At 37.1% G+C, this 23,231-nt stretch overlaps 1 protein-coding gene across 11 annotated transcripts in view; it reads left to right on the top strand.

The window, feature by feature from the left end:
• The window catches only part of SLC7A2 (solute carrier family 7 member 2), a 53,621-nt gene that overhangs the window by 1,485 nt on the left and 28,905 nt on the right, over positions 1 to 23,231 (top strand). For 7 of the 11 annotated variants that reach the window (XM_041479701.1, XM_041479698.1, XM_041479696.1 and 4 more), the window contains exon 2: positions 94 to 175. The exons of 3 other annotated variants lie outside the window; for them this stretch is intronic. The gene's annotated coding sequence lies outside the window, so the exon portion shown is untranslated. Of the gene's footprint in view, positions 1 to 93; positions 176 to 22,008; positions 22,025 to 23,231 lie in introns of those variants that run through there. One more of the 11 variants, XM_041479700.1, reaches the window with a different exon arrangement.

Here is a 23,231-nt window from a genome sequence, read left to right as displayed (position 1 = left end):
GGGTGGGTGGGTGGAGGTCTCACACCACTTCAGTTCTGACAGCACATGTAGTTTCTGCTGGTTTTTATGCTAGTGCTTAACATATCATTCCAGCAACTTACCTGTGAAAGGAACGGAAGTTTCCTGAAGTTTAGCCTAAGGTGTGAAAGGACTTCAAGCCTGCCCTCTGTTTCAGGTATATTTATACCCAAAATTATTTTACGAGCTTTCAAACTTTTTTCTTTATATTCTTCCTGTTAAAATCAAAACAAATCTATTTGTGAGGGATCTGGATGTTTCAGAGATGGAGGAGGTAAGACAAGGGATCATGGCATATAGAACTTGTATATATTGAAAGAAGCTGATGGTAGTTTGTTTATGCTAGAAAGACAAAACACATTCTATAAAAGTTCTTGTAGACACTGAGCAGACTCAGTACACAGTGGGTCTTGGAATGCTGTTTTGAGTTCTGGTTTGTGTTACCTAATGGCATTAAAACATTGACAGTAAAAACAGGCATCATGCCTATACAAAAGCTAAGTTTGTTTTCATGGACATCTATGATGTACTACATGCCCAGACAGAAAAATAAATGGTGCTTGCCTTCCCTGTTCCTGTAAGCAGATCTCCATGGCTGCAGTTGATTTCATTTGACTCTGCCCCTGACCACACAATTCTTCTAAACCCCAGTCTGTTGGGTTCTGATACAAATTGGCACAGAAATCAAACAGCCCCACAAAGGCATAAGTAGTCATATTGGTATTTTATGAAAAGTGCAGTGATATTTTGTATGAAGGACGTGCATTTTTACTCTTTTGCCACATGTTGTGATAAAGATTATCCATGCATGGAGTAGTCTTCTAAGTGATGTTACTAAAATGCAATTTGATTCCTCAGATGTGGATGAAACCTGGCACTTTGTCAAGTTTAAATGCAATGAAGTTTTGATCCTGAAGCTCAGTATGTTGGCTACTATGTATATGCATAAATGGTCTGACCAAGATTCCTGATCTCAGTAAAAGTGTACTTGCTGAGATAAATGACTAGGTAGCTGTTTCTAGTTTTGTACACACAGATTAAATCAAAATTAGTTTCAATTTTCTTAATAATCATAGAATCATAGAATATCCTGGGTTGGGAGGAACCCACAAGGATCATTGAAGTCCAATACCTGGCCTGCACAGGACAGCCTGAAAAATCACACCATGTGTCTGAGAGCATTGTGTTAATAAATTAATGTACTTAGCATATTTTAGTTAGGGATCTATTAATGCCGTGTAGCCAAAGGTACTGAAAGCTAGCAATGCCATTTCAATGTATATTTGTGGCTTTGAAGCAGAACTTCAAGCATTCATATTAGCTTTTTCCATACTAAGATATAAAAAATAATTTTATATGTTGCTGAAATTATTAAAAAGTGTACAGTGTAGTAAAAAGTACTTGGAGCCAGGTTTCTGTGTCTGTAAATTTTCAAGTGTCTGAAAGTGTCCATCTTCACAATACCTTTGCCATTTAGCACATGGCCCTTGATCCTTCAGTGTCATGATCCAATTCTGATCCTCAGGCTTCTCAATTCTTCATCCTTTTTTTCGTTCTGCAGTTGGGGAGAGCTTCATCCCGGTGGTTTAGTAGCTGAGAAATTTAGTATTGGTAACTCAGCTGACAGGGATTTTGGAAGCAACCAGTTGAACTTTCAGAAAAAGACAAATGTGTCCTCCTTTCTGCTGGGAAAAGCATTTGTATAAGTGATCTGCCACTACAACTCCAGTGAGAGTTATAAAGGTTACTAGTAAAAGTGGCTTCTGGGACTTCTGAGATTAGTCATTGCTGAAAATCATCCAAGATCACAGTATTATCTTGCCTGATCTCAAAATTCTTATTTATGCAAGTGGACATACTCCAAGGAAAAGATCATTTAGAAATACACTGAATGTTGTCCTTGTCTTCACGAGTTCCTGCATCAGATTGCATGTTGTGTGGAATGAGAGATTTCTGAATGGATGTAAGCAGACCCCCAACATCTGTTACAAAGAATTAAGCAACAAACTGGAGCAGAACATTTTATGGTTCAACTTAATAACAGAATTCCTCACAAGTAAAATATATCTCCATTCGCATATTGTAAAGTTTATAGAATCTCTAAGACAGATGGAGCCTCTCAAAATTTTGCCCAGACAGCAATGAACTTTTGAATGGTATGGAATAGTAACACCAGAGCTCTGATGACAACTATCTGCTCTAGTTTGGGTTATGGCTTCTAGAAACACGATCTGAAGCTTATTTACATGAAAATTCAGGCTGTAGGATGACTTCCACAATACTTTGGAAGAGTATAGTCTCCCATTAGTGTCTGAATGGTTGCATGTGTCTCACAAGTGGTAGTACACCAGCCACACAGGAGGAAGCAATCATACATAAACCATCACATTATCATCATGATTGTTCACTGGCTCTGGTCCTTCCCTTTCACTTTTGGAGTTACCTTTTCCTACCACACCCAGTAGTTAATGAAGGTGACCCAAGAGACCTCCATGCAGTTGCTGGAGAGAGCTGGGTTTTGGTGCTCTCCATTCCCTGTGACAGCTCATTAGAAATGCAGTGGAATGCACACAGCATCTGCTGTTTCTGGTAAGTAATCAAAACAGGCAGAGTCAGTGTTGATGATTCAGTGTTATGCTGCAGTTCCCTCTGTTGCTAATAGCAGGTTAGTTTTGCCTCTTTATGATGGCAAACATCAGTTTTCAGAGTTTTCTTGCATTGTTGTTCTCACTAAATGACCTCATTTCTGAAAATTAAGTTGTCAGGTTTACTACTAGAAAGGGATGATTGCATTAATCCAATTAATTACTAGAATTGGATTAATTGGTTACTAGAATTTTTGTGAATTTATCTGTTGTAGCAAGGTACCAAAACATAGAAAGGTTTCAACTGGCAAAATGCAAAATAATCTTCTGCATGGAGCTAGCTTAACTAGGGAACGTTTGCCAGTTGGGACTGGACTGAAGGAAAAGACAAACTGTACCAAGTGAGTTTGCCAGATTTTTCATCCATCATCTGTATTTAATACACAAATTTACTCCACCTGTGCTTTTTGCTTTCCAGAATATTTTTTCTTTGAGAAATGTATGTAATAAATTAATTATTGCTTTAAAGGATGTTATGCTTTAGATGACTTTTTTAGGGGAGGGAGTTGGATAGAGTGCAATATAATCTTCATTTCCTTTATTGTAGTAACAGTGAATGATGTGGATAAGCTGTTCTATATCTCTGTGAATTCTTGTAGCTGATCTCTACTCCTTGCCCGCTTTGTTGGAGGTTAGTTATTCTTTGCTTGGAGTTGTATTGCAAGCTGCTTGACAATGTGGGAAAGCGATTGTGCTTATTTTATTTTGTTTGCGCAGTACCATGCACATTGTGATTATGGAATAAATAATTATTGAAACAGAATTAGGAAGGGATTATTACTGTCCTTTTTTCAGCTTCCTTAGACTGAGAAACATCTCTATATTATTTAAGGAAATTGAAACATTTGGATATTGGGCAGATAACTGATTACTCTTGTGAGGGCCTAAATTAATTCCTCTGAATATACAGTTTATGAATTATTTGGTCTGATCCTGATTTTATTTTGCCCTCAGATGTTTTCAGACTATCATGCAGTTGAGAGAAAACGATGGGATGTGACTTGCCAGGAAATACTTTCAGCACTGTGAACTAGATGAAAGTCTTGTGGATATATAAAATTAGCATGCATGTGTGGTTCTTTTCAAAGGTACAGTGCTTCAGTGTGCTTTTTGGAGCCATTAGTTTAGATGAGTAGGCAGTATTTTTGATCCTTGTAATGACAGTCTAGCTTTAAAGTAGTGGTAAGTCTTTGAGTATAATCAGTTTCAGAATTTAGTTGCTCTGTTCTTGCAAGGATTTGAAGACAAGGGAGAACTTTTTAGGGTAGTACTGAAGAAGTATCATGAAACATCAGGTTTGCTATGTGTAGTAATATGTACATAGTAATTGACATGTTCTGTGGTTGTTTTTCCCCAGCAATATGTTTTTAGAAAATCTTGATGCCTTATCTCTATACAATGTTTGCCAGTCTCTGCCCACCCTCTTTCTTTACAAAGACTCAAGGAGGGGTCCTGGGCACTTGTTGATAAAGAGGAGCTGTTGTACAGATATAACAAGGTCTCATCCTGAGTGAAGAGGGAAGTCCTGAGCTGGAGGCTTCCTTCAGGCCTGTTTGTAGAAGGCGCCTTCTACATCTATGAATTTGGCTTTTTAAAAAAAAAAAAAATTCCAAAAGTCAGGAATATGCACTAGGTAAATTGCTATGCTGGCAAACTAGTAAGAGAAAAATTGCACTTATCTCAAACTAGATCAGTAAAAAGATTTAATATCAAAAAATTAAAATATATGCATTACCAAGAAGTACATGGTGCTTGGTTAGAAACACTGTGAAATTTGCAATTATAGTATTCACTGTGAGATGGAGAAGTCCAGAGGAGGAGACTTCCTATTGTATATTATAGACCTGATTTGAGGTTTTAAGTGTTTTAAGGTAGCCTGGTTACCTGTCCTTGCAATCCTTTGACAAGTATCTTGTAATTTCTGTTAGTTTTATTCAGTGCCCCAAATCCAAATTGGCCAGAATACTTACTATTAAAAAGATTAAAATATCTCCCAAGGAAGCCTCAAATGTGAGTTGCTGTTCCTCATATTCTCAGAGTGCTGTTTTTGCTGTTTCCCAGCTTCTTTTTTTTCAGTGCAGCAAAGACTCCTATACTTCATGTTTACATCAGTTTGTACAGAATGACTTTATGGTTTTCTGCTCAGGGAAATACATGGTTGGTGCAACACAACATCTAGGAAAATAATGAGAGGCAATTGTGTTTGAAAGACCTCTTGGAGTGTGTGGAGGTGGAGCAGTGGCAAACTTGTGTTATACCAGTAACATGAGAAAAAAGAATCCTGTGAGGTTCCCTGTGGTAGTTTGTAGCTGAAGATGAAATGCTGCATGGAGAAGCAGTGGTGATTCACATGGTGTGTGCTCCTGAGAGTTTGAGGAGGTTTGTTTAAGACTTGTGGTAGATCCAGATCACCTGAGAGTTCTAGGTTTTCAGTCCCATTCTGCATAAATTCTTGTGCTGCATAGTATGTGTGTTATGAGCCATATCAGGTCTCTGGAAAATTGCAGGAAAATTAAACGTATTGTAAGTAGAACATTCAGTGCTGGCTTGCTTACAGAACACTAGGAAGATCTTACTTTGTGGTCTCTGGTTTTACTCTTGCTCACCTGATGATAAAATAAATAGGTTAGAACAATCCCAAAATTATTTAACTGCATATTTTGGACACTAAAAGCATTTAAATACATACTTCAGCAGGAATGACAGGTTCAGAAGTGTGTTTTATGTGGAAAATGTTGTGATTTCACAATTGATGTGTTCTCTGTTTCTATCTTTATTAAGTCTCTTTTATTATCTAAAAACAATACAGAGTTAAAAATTGCTTGCCTAATTAGCAACAATAACTATTTTATTTTGCTGAAGTGCATGACAGTCACAGCAGAACTTGAGTTCATGAATGCTCTAGGCCAAGACCATCATGCAGACTAATCAGTGATCTACTGCCCTACCCAAACACACATACTCCCAAAAATCATACATTCAGATTTTACAGCTTATTTTTCTTGTAGGTTTGCCAATTACAATATGATACTAATATATGACTTTCCTACCAGTCTTGCTTTTTGTTCATTTCTCCACATTTGTTTAGTTTTTCCTGCTCTCTTTTGAATGCCCAGCCTCTGAAACTGTATAATCTTTTTCTGGGGATTTTGTCAAGCAGCTATTGCTGAGACACCTTTAGATTTTTGAGGCAATTACTATAAGTTTTCAGGAGTTAAAAAATAGATGTTCATGTATTGTTTGGAGAAATCCCATTTCTCCCATGAAAATACAACTGTCATCACCATGGTAGAGCCTGATACTAAAAAATACCATGTGGTAGCAATTTATCATTTGCTGTGAGGTGTTCTGGTAGAATGAATGTCTTAGAGCAATGTGTTGCTCATTGTGTTGGTTTTGCATGGTGGAGAGAGAAGAAATTGAGAGGGAAAAATCAGCCCTGTAATGTACTTTCTCCAAGTGAAGGAAAGCTGTTCTAATTGTCTCAACATTTATTCCTTAGTGGAAGAGTGTGTCTGAGTGTCTGGTCCAGAATGTTTTGCAGTCTCCCATGCAATGTCCATCTCTTAGAAATAATTGATTTGACTGTTTTAATTTATTTTTTAATGCATGTGTCTTATTTTTATGCATGTGTCTTATTTTGAAGTAATTGGTTTCAACATCAGCCTTAATAACCCCATTTTGTATTTCTAATTGTCTCAGTTATAAACATTTACAAACCTTCATTCAATTTTACAGTACTCTGCAAAGTCTTCTGTGGAGTTTAATTGCCTATATACTCCACTTCATTAGCTGTCTAAGCAAATAATTTTAGAGATGTATTAAATAAGAGGGTTTTTTTTCCTATTTGACAGCTTTTCTGTCCTATATGGTAACAGATGGGTTGCACTTAGTTCAATGAACCAGATGCAAAATTAGCAGAATTTGCAGTTAAATACTGTTTATGTTGCATTTTTATTCACACAATAAATTAAGTCATCTTCCTGATTATGTGAAGTGAATGTTTACACTCTTTCATCGAATTTAATTAAAATGTATCCGATGTGCTCTGTGAAAGAAGTAGTTTTGTGGGCCTGGATGGGCTCATAGGTACAATTTGTACATTTCTTACTGAAGCAGTGTCAGCATAAGGAGCTCTTATGTTGTGCTCCAGTCTGCTATCTCTTGTTCCTGCTCCTATAACCATCCCTGTGTGCCTGCACAGCTGCTTGTGGTTCTGTGCAAGGGACTGGATTAGGAAACATTAATCTTTTTTCTTGAGATACTTTTGATTGAGGATCAGTTCCCTATTCCAGCTGGAATGGCCACACACGGCTATGCAGCCGCAGCTAAAGAACAGACACAGAGGAGAGAACAGACTGACTAGTGTGAGCTGCTTCAATTGTACAGCCATTGGAAGAAACAATTTAGCATGCTCCACATAGCTGTAAAACATAAAGTAATTTCTCTTACACCCTCTGATTTTTGTCTTCACTTCCTTTTAGACCATCTTTGTCACTGAAGAAAGCATTAGTTGAAAAACTTTGACCATGACAGTGGTATCCCTCAAACTTTTGAAGTAAGTTTAGGCATTTAATTTAGAATCATTCTTTTCCTTCAACAAAGGAAGTCCTGTAGAGTTCAGTTCTGTATTTTTGTTCCTTTCAACTGGAAGTAAAGAAACTAATTTTTCAAACAAGAAGATGTCACTTATGAAGTGCATTTTTAGTGATACTCTTCTAGACTGGCTTGGTGAATGACTTGTATATGAAATGGTTCTGAATGAAGAATTTTGGATAGTTCTTACTTTTAATCTGTCACATCTAACTCTAGCTCCTGTAGTGCATATTTGATTTGTTTCTTATCTCTGTCTGAAAATATAGAGAATATTTTCATAGGAACCAGTGAAGTTACCAAAGCAGCAAATATCTTTCCTCTTCCCTCCCCATCCCCAACACTATCTCAACTCTCATTTGAATTTATTAGTAGACTATTATAAGCTATGAGAATTTATTTTTTAAAAAAATTATCCAAAGTTATTTTCTTGTGCTTTTTCATGAACACAGGCATATTTGTCCATACAGTTATGTTATGATTGGTACAAATTACTCCTGTAGAGGATGGTGAGTTTGATAAGTGTCATCCTTTAATCTTCATCAAAGAACAGTGAAATACAGTGAAATTTTAGCTTGGCTGAAGCCTAGCTAATAGAAGCATGGGTTTCAGTGTTCCCTGTGCTTTCTAAGGATTTGATAACAGGCATTGCTGATAGCACACAGCCAGTGAGTTGGCTTAATTGCAGCTGTTTGCAAATAGAAGAACAGAATGATGTGAATGTTGCTCATAGTGTTCCCTGGAGGGGTGGCTGGAAAGAAACCTGGAACCTTTGATGCCTTCTCTGTTGAGGGAAACAGGACTCTGGAATTGCACAGCAGGGCATGTGACATATGTGACTTTGGATTTCATCACCTCGCTGGAGGAGAGTACAAACTCTGGAAAACATCATCTGAGTTGAAAGGGAAAGACGGAGGAGTTGGAGACACACTTCCAAGTGCTATATGTAGAATCTTCTTTGATAGTAAACACCCCCTTGAAAACAAATCCAAAGGCTGAAGGAAGACCTGAAACGGTGGTATAAGCAACTTTATTCACAATGCTACTTCTGTCATGTTCTCCTGAACAGCTAGCATGGCTGCTGGCTTGAGTGTGCAGCACTTCTGCATTTCTCTCAGTAAATTTAGAAAGCAGGGTTTCAGGAACCACAACAAATAAGTCTCCCCAAAACTAACCTGAGAAATAAATCTGTGAATTGGATAGGCTATAGAAGTTGTTTCCCTCGATATGAAACTTAGAGAGAGAACTTGCATAAGGCTGAATATTTTACCATGGATTTCTACTCTGGAGGCCCAGGAAGGGAAAGTTTGGATTGCCCCATCAGAAATACTGCAGTCCTTGACATTAGCATTTTTCGTGACTGATACAGTTCTGCTGAAATGTATTTGGCTTGGTTCAGTATTGCTGATAAATTGAGTAAATCACTGGGCAGAAGAGAAAGATAAGGTTCTGAGAACAGACTCTGAGGTAGGAGACATTACAAGAAATGTATTTTTTTGTCTGAAGAGGTGAAACTTGGTGTTGTAATGGCCTTCAAGAAATGGAGAAGTGGGATATGCTTCAGACCAAGAAGAGAGAAACCATAGAGTTAAAATCCCACTCCCAAGGTTGCAAAATGTGAAACAGTACTGTTCAAACTGATGTTTCAGAGTATGGTCCCAGGCTGCACTGGGAGGAGTGGTTGTTTGTGTGTGTCTTCAGGCTTGTTTGGTGGTGGGAAGAAGATACTGCCCATATGGCTGCCACAGCCCTTTTGTTATACTGAGGCATATACTGTGTACTAAAATGGTATGTACTAAGCCCTGTGAAGCAGGTGGACAGTTGCCAGTAAGAAATTTATACCTGACAGGGTATAAGGGAAGAAGGGGAAAAGAAGCCTGCTTTGTATGGATTTAGATATATGAGCAATACTTCCTACTTTAATTCCAAGTTCGTGTATTAAGACCATCTCAGCATGTGGTGGGGATGAGCTTTCATAATGGTCTTCTCCAGAAACTGTGGAAACAGAAGACTGAAATAAGAAAGTAAATAAACCCCTCCTATACAAATGCAGTCTCTGTAAGTTGCTGTCCTTGTCTTTCTTAGCTGCTTTTTCTTACAATTCCGACTGAAATAAGAGTATGCACACTGAAAATAAGGCATGCTGAAATAGAACTGAGGCTGTGTTTTCTTATAAATAAAGCAGAACTAATAATGTCTGTGTTATTTCTCTAGTGTCCTTAATATGCTTTTTGCATTTCAGGTCAAGTAACTTGTAGTCAGAGATTCATTTGGCCTTCCCATGAGTGAATGCCGCATCAGGGTGTGGTGTCAGTATTCAATTAATTTCACAGAACTTAGAATGGAATAAGACTTAAAGTAACTTTTGTAACTGTTACATTCTAAATATCTCTATTCCCTTAAGATGTACCAGTAATGCTGTGTACTGAACAACTGAATTGTCCAAGTTTACTTGAAATGGATCTGTCTTTTGCATGTGTTCCTACCAGCGATGGAGTCAGACTTTACACATTGTTATGAGTCATTCATTGTCAACACTGCTGTAGTGTTACATTTTAGACTTTAATCTTGCCATTCAGACTGTTGTGGCCTTTCTTGAGAATAATCTTGTCCTTACTTGGAGTTAAGGTTGCACCAAAAAGAGTTGAAATATTTAAATCTTGCCTACAGTACTTAATCCTTCTCCATATGTACCCTGCAGTAATGCTGCTACAGGAACTTGTGCAGCTCTGTAGTAAATTGTATCAGGAAACCAATCTGATTCAAAATTGACCTAGTACCTGCGCAGTGTGTCTCCATTCCCCAGTTTAATTCACTTTTTGCACCACAGAAATGTTTATGTTGGCCCAAGAAAAGAGTGCAGGAGCGAGCATCCGGTTAGGGTGCACCACTTATTTTGGTGGAAATGCTGGCTTGAGATTTTAGTTCCAGCTGTGCTATAGCTGCTGATGAAACAATGGCAGCACAGAGCTTAACTGTCTGATAAGCACCTTTGCATTCAGGTGGGTTGCAGACCAGCCTGCAGCTTTTGCACCTGAGCATTCAATATTATCTGTGTGCTGAAGTGTCTACTTCAGCAACTGGTGCAGCTCTACAGAAAGGAAGCTGCAGAGGAAAACTTCTGATGCTGTGGATTCTCTGACCACGCCACTTACGTTTTGCTATGTGTGGGACAGTTGGGAGGCTATAAGGTTAGTTTTTGTCTGGTGCCACAGGCTGAATTTCCATGACCACGTGGAGTGTACTTGGTTGCTGTTGTGGAATACATATCCAAATTCTGTTTCATACGAAAGGATGCCTCAGGATTGTTCCATGGAGTGAACCAAGGCACAGTGAATTGTCTGGATGACAGGGAAAATACCTCTGAAAATATGCATCTGAGCAAAAAATGCCAGTGTAAACATACTAAGGGTAACTTGGCTCTGCCTGTAGATGCTGCAGTCAGGCAGTTGCTCTGTGGTATCAGTGGGGTTTCTGTTGTTGTACATGACTCTCCCTTTCTTTCTGATTCTAATTCAAAACTTATTTTGGTGACAGTTCAGCAGCTGGTCCCACTTTGATCTCCAAGCTCTGAGACTGATTCACTCTTTGTTAGTGGTAATGGCACTCTTTGTTGGTGGTCATTGTCAGAAAAAGAGAGATTTTTCCGCACATTTTATCACCCACCTCTATCTACCTTGGCAGTATTCTATGCAAATTGCGGTACGTATGACAACCTGAAATTTAAATAAAATAAAAAGTTTTTGGTTGGACTGTTCCTGGTGAGCACATGTGTTCTCATAAAATTTAGTACCCGAAGAAGCGAATTTCTTATTCCAGACTAACTGTGGATCTTCCACTGGTGGAAACACAGAATCATAGAAAACCAGTTTGGAAGGGACATCAAGGATCATCTGGTCCAATCTTTCTTGGCAAAAGCACGGTCTAGACAAGATGGCCTAGCACCCCATGCAGCTGAATCTTAAAAGTACCCAGCATGTGGGAATCCACCATTTCCCAGGTGAAGTTATTCCAATGCCTAAATGCTCATGTGAAAAATTTTCCTCCTGTGTCTAACTGAAATCTCCCCTGGAACAAATTTTACTGCTTACCCTTGTCTTTGCCGTGTGACTCGATGTAGAAAGGTTGTATCCACCTCCATGAAGCTTGGCCCAAAAGAGGGAAGTGTAAAGATAGTGCTTGAAAGTGTTGCATTTGCTGTGTAAAGGAAAACGTTGAATCTGAATAATCTGAAAAGCACCAGTGAAAGAAACCTGGATGTGTGTTTGGCAGATGAACTGTACTGAGTGTTTCCACTCTTATTCGTGTTTGGTCTTGTTTGACCAGCAGTAGCTACACTGGAGCTTCCTGGTATTTTGGTAGTCAAGCATATTTATTGTGCATCTGTAGGAAGACAGATGAACCTGCCAACACATGCACATTTCACTGCTTAACTCTACTTTTCTCATGTTATCAATTTTATTTTTTTAGATTAAGCTCTAAGGCCTTGATTCTGAGCTGAGTATTACAGTATGAATAAATGCAGAGATGTTTTTTTATCTTAGCACAGTTGAAAAGTTTTTGTTTCACTAACTGGGGCTCAAAGTATATTTACAGAGAGAATTGTGCCATGTGGCTACTTCTGTAGTAAATTCAAGTGCTTTGATGACAAAAGCCCTAATTTTGAAGGGATTTCAGTCTTTCTGGTTATGCATAAATTTGAATTTCTGGATCAAGCATAAAGGTTTAAGTATTTTATTTTACTTTTTAAAAGAAATAAACCCTGACTCTTCCTTTTCCTCCTATTCTGGAGCTTAAATATCTTGGCAGCAGTGTTTGAAAAAGTTCTAGTTAAACCAGTTTTGGAAAATAGTTTGGCAGGCTACAGTGGAGTAAAGCCAAAGTATGTTAGAGGTAAGTTTTAAAACCTAATTGTAAGCTAAAATTATAGCTATAGTGGGAGAGAGTGATGTGCAACTCAAAAAAAAAAAAAAGTATTTGGCTCTTCCCTCACCACCTTTTTATTTCTTTCTCCAATTAGTCAAGCTGTGCTAGACTGCTAGAAACAGTACTCAAACTTCTCATGGATCCTCCATTTCTTCTGTCTGAGCCTCAGTCAGTGTAGACAGGAAATAACATAGTTAAGTAGTTCTTTGAAAAGTAGCTGATTTTTCACATCATATATCTTATCATATCACATCACATCATATCATATTATCATTGGGTAAAATTTCACATACCTTAAAAATTAAGTTGTGTGGAGTCTATAGCACTGCAGATAACTGACCTTTTTCTTTGCTGCATCATTTCTTACAAAATAGTTGAAGCAAAGGCAGTTTCCATTTGCCTTGATACTTTTCCAGTGTTGCACAAACACAGCTACTTTCAAATGCTTTAGTTTATCTGCTGTTGACTTTAGAAGTACAATTTGTAATATGACAGGATGACTGCAGGATATTACTTGTAAAGTTTGCATAAAATGGATTGTGCATCTTTTTTTCCCACAGTGAAAATGTCTAGACTCTTCAGAACCTTTGTAAAGCTGTTATCCAGACAAATTAGTTCCGTGAATTTGAGTCACATCAACCTCAAGAATTATACAAATAAATGGGGTCACCAAGTCATTTTACTGTTAGTAATAATACAAAACTCTCAAAACTCTGCTTAAAATCTGTAAAGCTGACAGAAATTTGCTTATAAGATACAGCCCAACCTTTTTCCTTTTACCTTTCCTTTTTCCATTTCCCTTTCATTTTTCCTTTTTCCGTTCTTCTTCTTTCTTCTTCTTCCTCCTTCCCCTTCCTCTTCTTCCTTTTTTCTTTTTTTTTTTTTTAGAAGATTTTCTGTTACTCTAAGTGTTAAAAATATTTCCCTTCAGATTGGTCATTCTGTTGCATATAATTTTGGCTGTCTCTGAACATTGATAAATTGTATTAAGCATAGATGTCATACAGAATAATTTGTGGCTAACATCTGATGGCCAGCCTAGGAGTAGAAGTCCATGTAATACCCAGTTACATTCTTAGGGAGATGTTAAATTCATTTTGAGGAAGTAGTGATATCATAACCTTTATGGTAAGTATCTTCTTTTTGATCTTTTATACTGTTCCAAAATTCACACCAATGCCAAAAATTAACTCCTTCTTATCCATGACTGCTCACCTGGTCTTGATTGCACTTTTCAAAGAGCCTCTGATCCAGCATGTGCTTGTTACTTGTGCTTTCTTTGTGTGCCATATAGTCAGTTTGATAAATTTAAATTTTGAACAAAGAAATGCTCTGAACACAGCATACATTCACTTAGAATCCATCTCCTTGCTTTTACACAAATTCTAATGAATGTGCTTTGTTTTACTTCCAAGCAGTTAAAACTGTGAACATTATTTTGTTTGGTATTTTGTCTTTTTTGGAAGAAAGGGGAGAAGAAAAGAAGCAATGTAAACAAATTGAGTTAAGCTAAGTTTAGGAAGAGCCATACTCACAGTTTCAACAATTTCCCCAGCTGAATGGTATTTTCATGCTCTGTTTATGTCTTGTCTTTGAAGAGACCCTGTTAGCAGAACATAACTTTAACCATATGAAATAGCTTTCTGAGAGGTTTGGTTTTTTCAGAGTTTGTATTACAGAACTAGGAACAAGTAGAATGAAAGGATGCACGAAATTAATTCTGAAGAAGTCATGGCATGTCATCATGTCGTATATCCCGGTGTATATTTTATGGTGATAGGCATGAAATGGTAAAGTGTCTGCTGTCTCAGATGTATTTGCTGCTCTTTTGATAATTTATGTCTGGATCATGACAAAGTTTCTAGTGTCACACACTCATACAACTATCATCAGAGACCAAAGTTATAAATAAAATTTTAAAAGAGTCTTTTTTTCTGAAGGAGTAGCTATCTTTGTTCTGTTTGATCTCTGGGCTCAGTAGCTCTACTGCCTTTTTCTCATTTTCTCATGTTTTGGCTTAATAGCTGTCACCAGTTTCTTATGGATCATTGCAGTCCAGTGCAGAGTCCACCAATATCTTTCAGGAGTAAACATATTTTTTTCTGCTCTGGACAATTCATCCATTTGCTGTTGGCCTGCCCTGAACACCCTTTCAGAAGTATGCCTGGCTCCCACGTAGTTGTCTGCTGTTTGTGGTGGGTTTTGTAATCCCCATCAGGAAAAACCAGCCTTAAAAGGCCTCTTTTGAAGATAATTGATCAGTTCTAATGATTTGGAGTTTGTTTTGTTTTTTTGTTTTCATTTCTCTTTGCAACTATTGGGAATTGCAGAGTAAGTGAAATGTGTCCATCTGTATCCTTGTGAAGTCTTAGCTTTCCTGCTCAGGACAGTACCTAGCTAATAGTTCACATGTAAAATGAGTTGTCTTGAAAATTTCAGAAGAGATACCTGTTTATGGTGCATGGCTAGAAGAACAGCAGTTTTCTTTTTCAGACTTGTACTCTCAGTTTTCAAAAATTTCTCTCTACATTACATCAGCAAGAGACTGTAGTGTCATCATCCAGTTAATCTTTAGGGATAACCAGGGTGAGGTCGGACAACTGCTTGTGCTACTGGAGAGTTATACACGAGGAGGTAGAACATCTACCATCATTTAGAGGTAAAGTAATTACAGATGTTTTGTACACAACAGGCAGGCTGCTATGCCGGTTTCCTTAAGTATCTGCAGTGCTGAAGCAGAGCATCAGATTTCATTGAGTTTTGTCTTCTTTTTTAAAGTTTTGTGCATGTAGAGTTTGGAAATAGTGAGGAACTTAGACTTCAGGGAATAAATCCCTGCCTAAATCAGAAGAAGATGACAATTAATTCCAGGTGAGTCACCTGGATTATCTTCAAGGTTGATTTTTTTACCTTTTGTTCTAGCCAGAAATTCTGCTGTGTGTATAATAATAGATTTCTAAAGCTACGTTTGGCTAGCATGAAAAACCATGTCCAAATTGTGCACCACTGAAACTTTGCTAGGAAGTACATAGCTGCTCTTAATCCAGAAAATCACAAGGAGCTTTTTGTTCTTCATATTCTTTTATCTAGACCCAGACTTCCTACCTCGAATTTGCAGACTTCCATCCCATTTTGTTACTTCAGTTAGGCTTGTTATTTGTCTTTGAAGTATACCAGATTGATAGCATTTAACAAGGACATTTTTTTTCAAAATGGTTTGTTATTGCAGACCAAATAAGCCGAAAGAATCATGTTGTTACTAATGGATGGTGCACGGACTAGTAATTGCTGCATTTTTATTCTTTTTTCCCCCTCTTTACAAAAAAAAATTGATAGATAATGTTTTGGGCAGTTCAATAACAGATGTTGATCTCTGGATGGTTTGTTTGAGAAGGCTACATAAAGCTTGTAAAACTGAAGGTATTTTGGTCTTTCGACTTATTTTTAGATTTCAGTGGAAAAATGCTGAAGAACAGCCATGATTTTCCTTCTGTTATCATCAAAGTATTTCTAAATTGTTTTTCTTCTAAACATTAGAATTATGTTAGGGTTCTTTTTTGAGCCAAAACAAACAATTCTACTATATAGCTGGAAGCAATTTAAAACATTTTCAAGAATATTTTCATAGTGGAGCAATTACTGTATCACAGTATTTTCCTGTCTGATGAATCATGATTAAAGTAGGCAGAAAATAATGAAAATTTGAACCTAGTATGTATGTGAAATGTAGAAATAAAAGGTCAAAAATACAGGGAAATAAAAGAAAGTAGCTGGAAGTTATGGGAGTCTGATCATAGGGAACATTTGGTTCTTCTTAAGCCTCTTCAGCTGCTGGAAATTGAGATGCATGAGATATGCATGTGCATTGCTAGGTAAGTTTCTAGGGACAGAAATAAAGAGCAATAGTTTGACAAATGTCAAAATGGCATTTTCTGAAGGCCAATAAAGGAATGCATAGGTGAGAAAGGGTCTTAGCCAAGGTATTCTTGCTGATGCATTGATTGTCATTGAAACTAGCTAAGAATGTTTTTTAGATCAGGCATGAAGGATTTAACGTTGATGATAATAATTTTATGTAACAAAATTCATTTTTGAGTATCTGTTGCTGGTGTACAAAAAATTAAAGATTCATGTTTTAATAGTGTTTCTATGAGGAATATGTACTTACTCTTCATGCCTATTTTTTTTTTTTTTGCACTATGAGAACATGTATCATTTGCAGGTGGTATTAACCAGTGATCAGGTTCAAGAAAAATCAGTAGGTTGCTGAAATATTCCATCTAGTACTAGTAAGGGAAGTGGTGGCATTTTGAAATCAGAAGAATTTCTATGACATTTTCCATTCAGTATTTTACCCCTTTGGGGTTGTATTCTAGTTACTCTATGAAACCAGGTACCTGATGTCTGAAGCTTTTTGCAAGCAGCTGCTAAAATGAGATGTCTGCTCTTTCCTGCCTGTAATTTCCCATACCATTGCATTTCAACTGGCGGCTTGTTCTCTGGGTTTGGCCCTTGAGACTGACTCTATCCTGGCCTCCTTTTTCTCCTGGAGCAGGTAAGGAATGTGTTGTGGCCAGACCCCACCTCTGCTCACATGGGTAGCCAGAACTCAGTTTGTTTTTGTTGCTTCCAGAGCTCATGAGAAGAAAGTGAGCAAGCAGAACACTTTTACTCCAAAATTGCAATCCAGCCATAATAAAAGTATCTTTTTGCATAGTAGGAACTAGGAAATAATGTAGTTTGTGCTCATGAATACACACAAAACCACATACACCCAACATATGTGGAAGGATCTCCTTAGTGACAGCTACTCTACTTATTGCAGTGAAAGATAAGAAGAGAAGAAATATATGAACATAGACTTGAAGAGCAAATATGAGAGAAGTTGGTAACTAAATGGGCTTGATGTTCTGTATTGCTTGTGTTCAGTACACCTTAGTTAGAAGAGGATGTTTGAGGAAATGATCTGTGTGATTTTCCCTGACCTTTTCAGTCTAATGTTGGTCATGCCATTCAGGATCATTGGATATGGCAAGGGAAGAAAGTTACTGAGGGGAGGAGGTGGTATGGAATGTTTATTGAGATGCTTTGTGTTTGCTGAAGATAGAATAAAAAGTTATACATTTATGGGATCTTCTGTTGCAACAACAAAATAAAATTGGAAATTTGTATTTCACCCGATCTTCATGTGGGAGAAGTAATGGTTGTCCCAACAACTTCCTATTTGCTCTGTGACACAAATTACACTGAAAACACATTTGCTAGTATTTAACTGGTACATCATCAGTCAGTACTGCAAGTACATTACTGCAGGCAACATTCATGTGGTTTGTTCCTCTGGGCTCTTTGGTAGACAACAAAGTAACTTCATAGGTGGAGTAAATGCAATTTTATGCCCAAATGACTTTTGATTTTTATAAGTAGAACTGCCTCCTGGAAAAACTGTGGAACTGCTAAACTGTTTGCTTTTTCAGTACCTCCAGATGATTTATATTGAAGATAAAGTTGCAAGTAAAGAACTATTGTGCAGCTGGCTGGGAGCACAGAAACACCCATGAACACCTGAGTTGGATTTTTCTCTCAAATGTTTGTGCTATTCTGTATGTTATTTATTATTTACAGGTTACTTATTGCTTTATGAACCAGTGCTTGTCCTTCAATGCTCTGCTGAAATGATTCTCGTGATAATTTACAGGTTACTTATTGCTTTATGAACCAGTGCTTGTGCTTCTTCAATGCTCTGCTTGAAATGATTCTCGTGATGTTGCTGAACGTGGATTTATTCCAAGAGGTCTGGTTTCTTCAGGCAGACCTGCCAATGTTTTGGTCTTCATAGGTTATGTAAAATCTGCATGGATCTGGAAGCATGTCTTAATCACAATTATGCAAGTGTCATGCACAGCTGTGATTTGATCAAAATACAATAGATACCGCTTTCTTAATGGAAGCTCACAGAGCGTTTTTGATGAGCTGTCAAAAGATGTTGAGGGTATGCTATGTTATGTTACATCATGGAGCTCTGCAGCCTGTTCAGGCTCTCTGGAAAGCCTGGTTAGGGTTACTTGCTGTACATATTGCTAACCACCCTGGAAATCTGTCAGCAGGATCTCAGTGGGCAACTGTCAAGAACAGTACTGGCTTTTGCTGTGTTTGAAGTCTTAGTCATATTCTACTTGTAAGATATTTTATGCAGTCAAGCTGTTTATTCACTTGCTTAAAAAATACTGAGAAATTTGAAAGTCTTTCCAAAAAATTACCCAGTTGAAGGTTGTAATGTTCTTCAAACTCTGTTCCCGAAGCATTAAATGTAGTGGTGCTATTTAAAGCCAAGAATGAAAAGGGAATGCTCTGGCATTAGGTATCTCAGTTATAAATCATGTTAAATTTGGATTTATATGATCTTGATATGTACAGTATATATTGAGAATGTCTGTCTAGAGTGTCCACATTTAATGTCAAAGGGTAGTGCTCTGTAATGGGATTGCTCTAGTGACTTTGCAGGGGCTTATTGTTCTGGAGATTCCATATTTGAAATAAGTGGCGTTTGATTTTGCAGGGTGCAGAAAGTACCTGTGAGGAATCCGGGAGTGGTTTTAACAGCAGTAACTTCAGACCACAGAATGCTGTTTAATGCTTCTGGGATTAAGCATTGCAGATGCAGCTTATTTATATCCTGTGAACTAACCCTTTCTGTTTATGTTGTTTTGTATTGTTCTGATGTATAAACCTAAAATAAATCACAGCAGTGCACTTAGCAGACATGTTATGTCTAGTGTGTGCCATGTGTGGCAGTGGTGCTGGGCATATCACAGTTCCATTTTCACACAGAATGGAAGCAAGCTCTGATTTAATATTTAAAGTCCAGTACAGACCAGTGAATAATCCTGATGTAAATACTTAGCCATTATTTCATAGTAATATTTGGTTTCAAAGGAGATTTTTCAAAACTTTTATGCAAGAGTCCCTTAAATTAATTCTTACAGCCTTTGGCTTAAGATAAAAGAAATTTGGAATATAAATATTGTGCATCTTATTCTTGGATTTCTATAAGCAAATGAAAGCAAACTTAAATTTCAAAAACTCTTGTAATTGGCCAATAATTAAAACATGCTTCATTTTAGACGTTCCATTATGAGAAAGTTGTGACACCTTGATTAGACATAGATTTTTCTTGGGTTTTTGTAAACTGTTTGAGATGGCATCTTTTCCATGTGCCTTAAAAACTCATATAGAAACAAATAAGATGTGTAATAGGAATTCCCTTCCTTCCCCTGCTCCATGATATTCTTGTGAGGCTGTTTCTGGGATCATCTGTGATTTCTTTTAGTCTTAAATTATATATATTCAGCTTTTCTTTCTTCTCCACGCACTCTTGTTCCTTTCTTGGCCCCCACGGAAAACAGGGGGAAAGGCCCCTTTTTAATACATACGAAATTGAGTTACTTTAAATGGTTTTAGTGACTCGGCACAGAATATTAACTGCACTGTTTTTTAAAACAAAAAGACCCAGTGGAGCCCATTAGTGTATGGTGCACTGGTGAGATTGGCTGAGAGGGATGGACAACCCAGCAGAGTAGGAACCCCTGGAGTTGGTGCTACCTAAGCCATCAAACCAGCTAGCCAAGACTGGGAAGGGAGGAGAGAGAAATGAGGTGAATCATTAGTTCTTTGCTTAATTTCCACTCCTGCACCATGAAATTAGGCTATTCTGGGGGGCTTTCATCTCCCCTGTGGAAGCCCCCAGGAGTACACAGGCAAAGCCATTTAAAAAATACAAATTCTACAGATATTCTAGAAACTGCCTCAGGATTTTATGCAAGTGAAAAGATTCTCACTATTTCTACTTTAAAACCAGTGTCTAAGTTCCTTTTAGAGAATCACCAGCTTTGTGCAAATCAGTAAAATTTTCATCAGGGAAATGTTTGGACTTAAATTTGATCCTGCAGTCATTGTATCTTTCCTAATATCCCAGAAAAAAATATTCCAGGACTGTATTTGTAAATACATCTCTACTAATTTTTCAGAGTTTTTTTTTTTTTTTTGATTCTGTCAGGTTTTCAACAGAACAGAATACAGGGAATTGATCTGATTTAACTTTCTGAGAGGCTTTTGCTTGTGTCTTACACAAGAGGCTGTTAGTGAAAACTTGGTAACCATGGGGTGAAAGGTAAAGCTCTGTTACTGATTAAAAAGAGTAAGTGAAAAAAGCAACCTTCATATCATTTTCCAGAGTGGAAAATTATTCTTAAGTAGGAACGGATTTAATAGAAATTTTCTGCATGAAATTGTTTTTTGTAGAAAAAACATGTTAATTAAAGATAGTAAGTAGAAAGATTTCCCTTTTTGATACAGGGAAAAAAGATAATTTTTTGCTTTTCCAGTTGAAAAATTTTTAAAGAAAAATAAAAACAAAACCAGAAAAGACATACAAACAAACAAACAAAAAACCAAACCTCAAAAAAAAAAAAAACCAAAAAAACCCCCCAAAACCAAAAAACCAAAATCCCTCACCAATATTCCAGCAATAAAAAATGCAAGTAAACTGAAGAAAGAGATTGATTGGCTGGGGTGAACAACAGTATGTCAGAGGAAGTCCTGTATTAGAGAAGGATTGGGAAATAAACTTTCAGTTGGTTAATTCAGGTAGTGAAGAAAGCGATATCTGGAACAGGGTGACCTTAAAAAGTTGTAAATGAGGCACATTCAAAATAACTAAAAAACTATTATCTCCCTACATGATAATACAACTTTTAATAATTAATAAGCCAAAGCCTCATTATTTGGGTAAAAAGGCTTGGTGTTCTGTCTTTTTTGACATTAAGTACTACTTTTAAATGTCAGTTGAATGTACATAGGCTGGGATGAAATGTGCCTAATTACCTATCTAAGTGGCCTTTAGATGTGCAATCACACTTTTGGCTCAAACATGGACTGTTGTCAGAAATTGAATACTTTTTTCATTTTTTTTTTAACGTTTGCTTCAGTCCAGTGTGTTGTAATTTCAAACAGGCTTATAAAAAAAGCAGAGTAAGATGTTACCCAATAGCTTACACCACAAAAAATCCACCATGCCTGAATAGTTTGTTTTCTGTTAGATCTTTGTCCTTGCTCTTACTGAAAGCCTGTTTGTAACTTCCTGCCTCTGAGAGAGAAGTGTACTCAAGCTTCAGCTGGCTGGTGGTGCCTTTTCCTGCTCCTGCCCAAGCTGCAATGTGGAGCTGCATCTGACACACCTTTCCCAGGTGTCCAAGGAGATGGAAAACAGAATCATTTCAGTTTTGGCAAGACATAGCATCATAGTTTATTTTCAGTTACAGATCAAGTCTTAGTTTTAAATTTGATTTTCTTGGTTTTTCTTTGTATATATTACAAACTTTTTAATCTCAGTTTTCTGTCTATATTTATCCTGTATTCAAGGCCAAAAAAGTATGTGTGGATTTTTTTTAATAGAAAGTATGGCTTTAAATAGTTACTTTCCTTCTTGAAAAATCTGATTTTAGACTTAGGGACAGCACTGTGAGACAGCACTAAAAAAATTTCCTTTAGACCCCTGGGAATATTTGGAATTCAGCAAAAAGCAGCTAGTTGCTGTTTGGGGCATGCTTAATATTAGGTTAAATTACTCATTCCTGGATTAAAAAAAACTAACTGGAATTTGTGTTGATGTAGCCCTTCTTCCTGCTACATATGAAATTATGCGGGATTTCAGGTTTATTCTTAGTGCCTGGATTAGTCTAGTAGTATGTGTTTATTTTTTGTAAATTTATCTTACAGAAGTTCAGGATTTGAGGTATTTTCCTAAGTACAAACTGAAAAAAGAATTATTAAAGTTGAGGGACTTGGTAAGTGACAATTTTATTTTAATCTGTACAATATTTTGTAGGAACTAGTTTTAGTAATCTGCTTAAACCATGAGAAGCAATCTAAAATAAGCATATTTTTATTTTAATAAATAGGAAGTCCTTTTAAAAGTCTTGAATTGTAATTTATTCTCTTCAGAAATGATCTTGTCATAACATTACAGAGACAGCCTACACTACTGTTAAGCTTTATAAAGATTCTTTCTCTCTTGAATGTTTATGATCATCTTGTGTAGATTAGCACACAGATTGCACTGGATTTTTATTCTCAGAATCACAAATCACAACCACTAAAATGTAATTACTTTATCCTGAAAAGATTCTTGCTGGCTACTTGATGAATCCACTTATGAATACCAGTACATCTTCTCCTAACCCATTAGAGCTGCACAAAGTGTACAAAACATGTGTTTCTTTGTCATTGTGCAGGACAAGAGTTGGTTACAGTTGGTTGCAAAGTGGAGAGATTGCCGTGGTTCATTAAGGCCTGGGCCTGCAAGCACCTTTGTTCATGTTTAACTTTGGTGAATTATATGGGCAAGCACATGGATATGCGTGTGCACAGTTAGCACTTCTAGTTATGTAAAACTCCTCAGCCCATAGCTGTGCATGTGAGACAGAATCAACAACAGAGCAGCTTTTAATCACTTTGTCACTTGGGCATCTGAGAACTCTGTTTCAGTTTGTGCAAGTTCCTAAATTATTTGTTTGGGGGTTTTTTTGTAAAATTAAAATCCTCTGAGCATGGATTTCTGCATAACTATATAAAAAGATGTTCATACTCTAAGGGAAAGCCTTAAAAGGAGCCTTTCATAGGAAAATAAAATAATTTTGTCCTTCAGTTAATTTCCTCTAATGTGGCCAACTGTTTCTTGGCAAGAAGAGAATTCCTGATCAACTTTTTAATGCAAAGAATGTGCTAGAAAAGTCATTGGGGTATGTAAATCAGAGACCTCTTAGATGAGTCTCTTTAGATTAATCCAAGTGATGTAGTTTCTAAGGAGCAAAAAAGTCTCTAAAGTCAGAACTTAATATTGTTGGTCCGAACACAGCTGGATTTGTAACTGGAAGGAAACCGGGAGCCACAGAGTGGATCTACCACAGCTCTTTCCTGGAGAGAAACAATAATCTCCTCTGACAGAGAAGCTGGATATGCTATCCAGGAAGTTGCCACCAGACAGCACTCTTG

The sequence above is a fragment of the Pyrgilauda ruficollis genome, unplaced genomic scaffold (assembly GCF_017590135.1).
Source record: "Pyrgilauda ruficollis isolate IOZ18807 unplaced genomic scaffold, ASM1759013v1 scaffold5, whole genome shotgun sequence".
NCBI classification, from domain to species: domain Eukaryota; kingdom Metazoa; phylum Chordata; class Aves; order Passeriformes; family Passeridae; genus Pyrgilauda; species Pyrgilauda ruficollis.
This window is presented reverse-complemented; position numbering and strand designations above follow the sequence as displayed.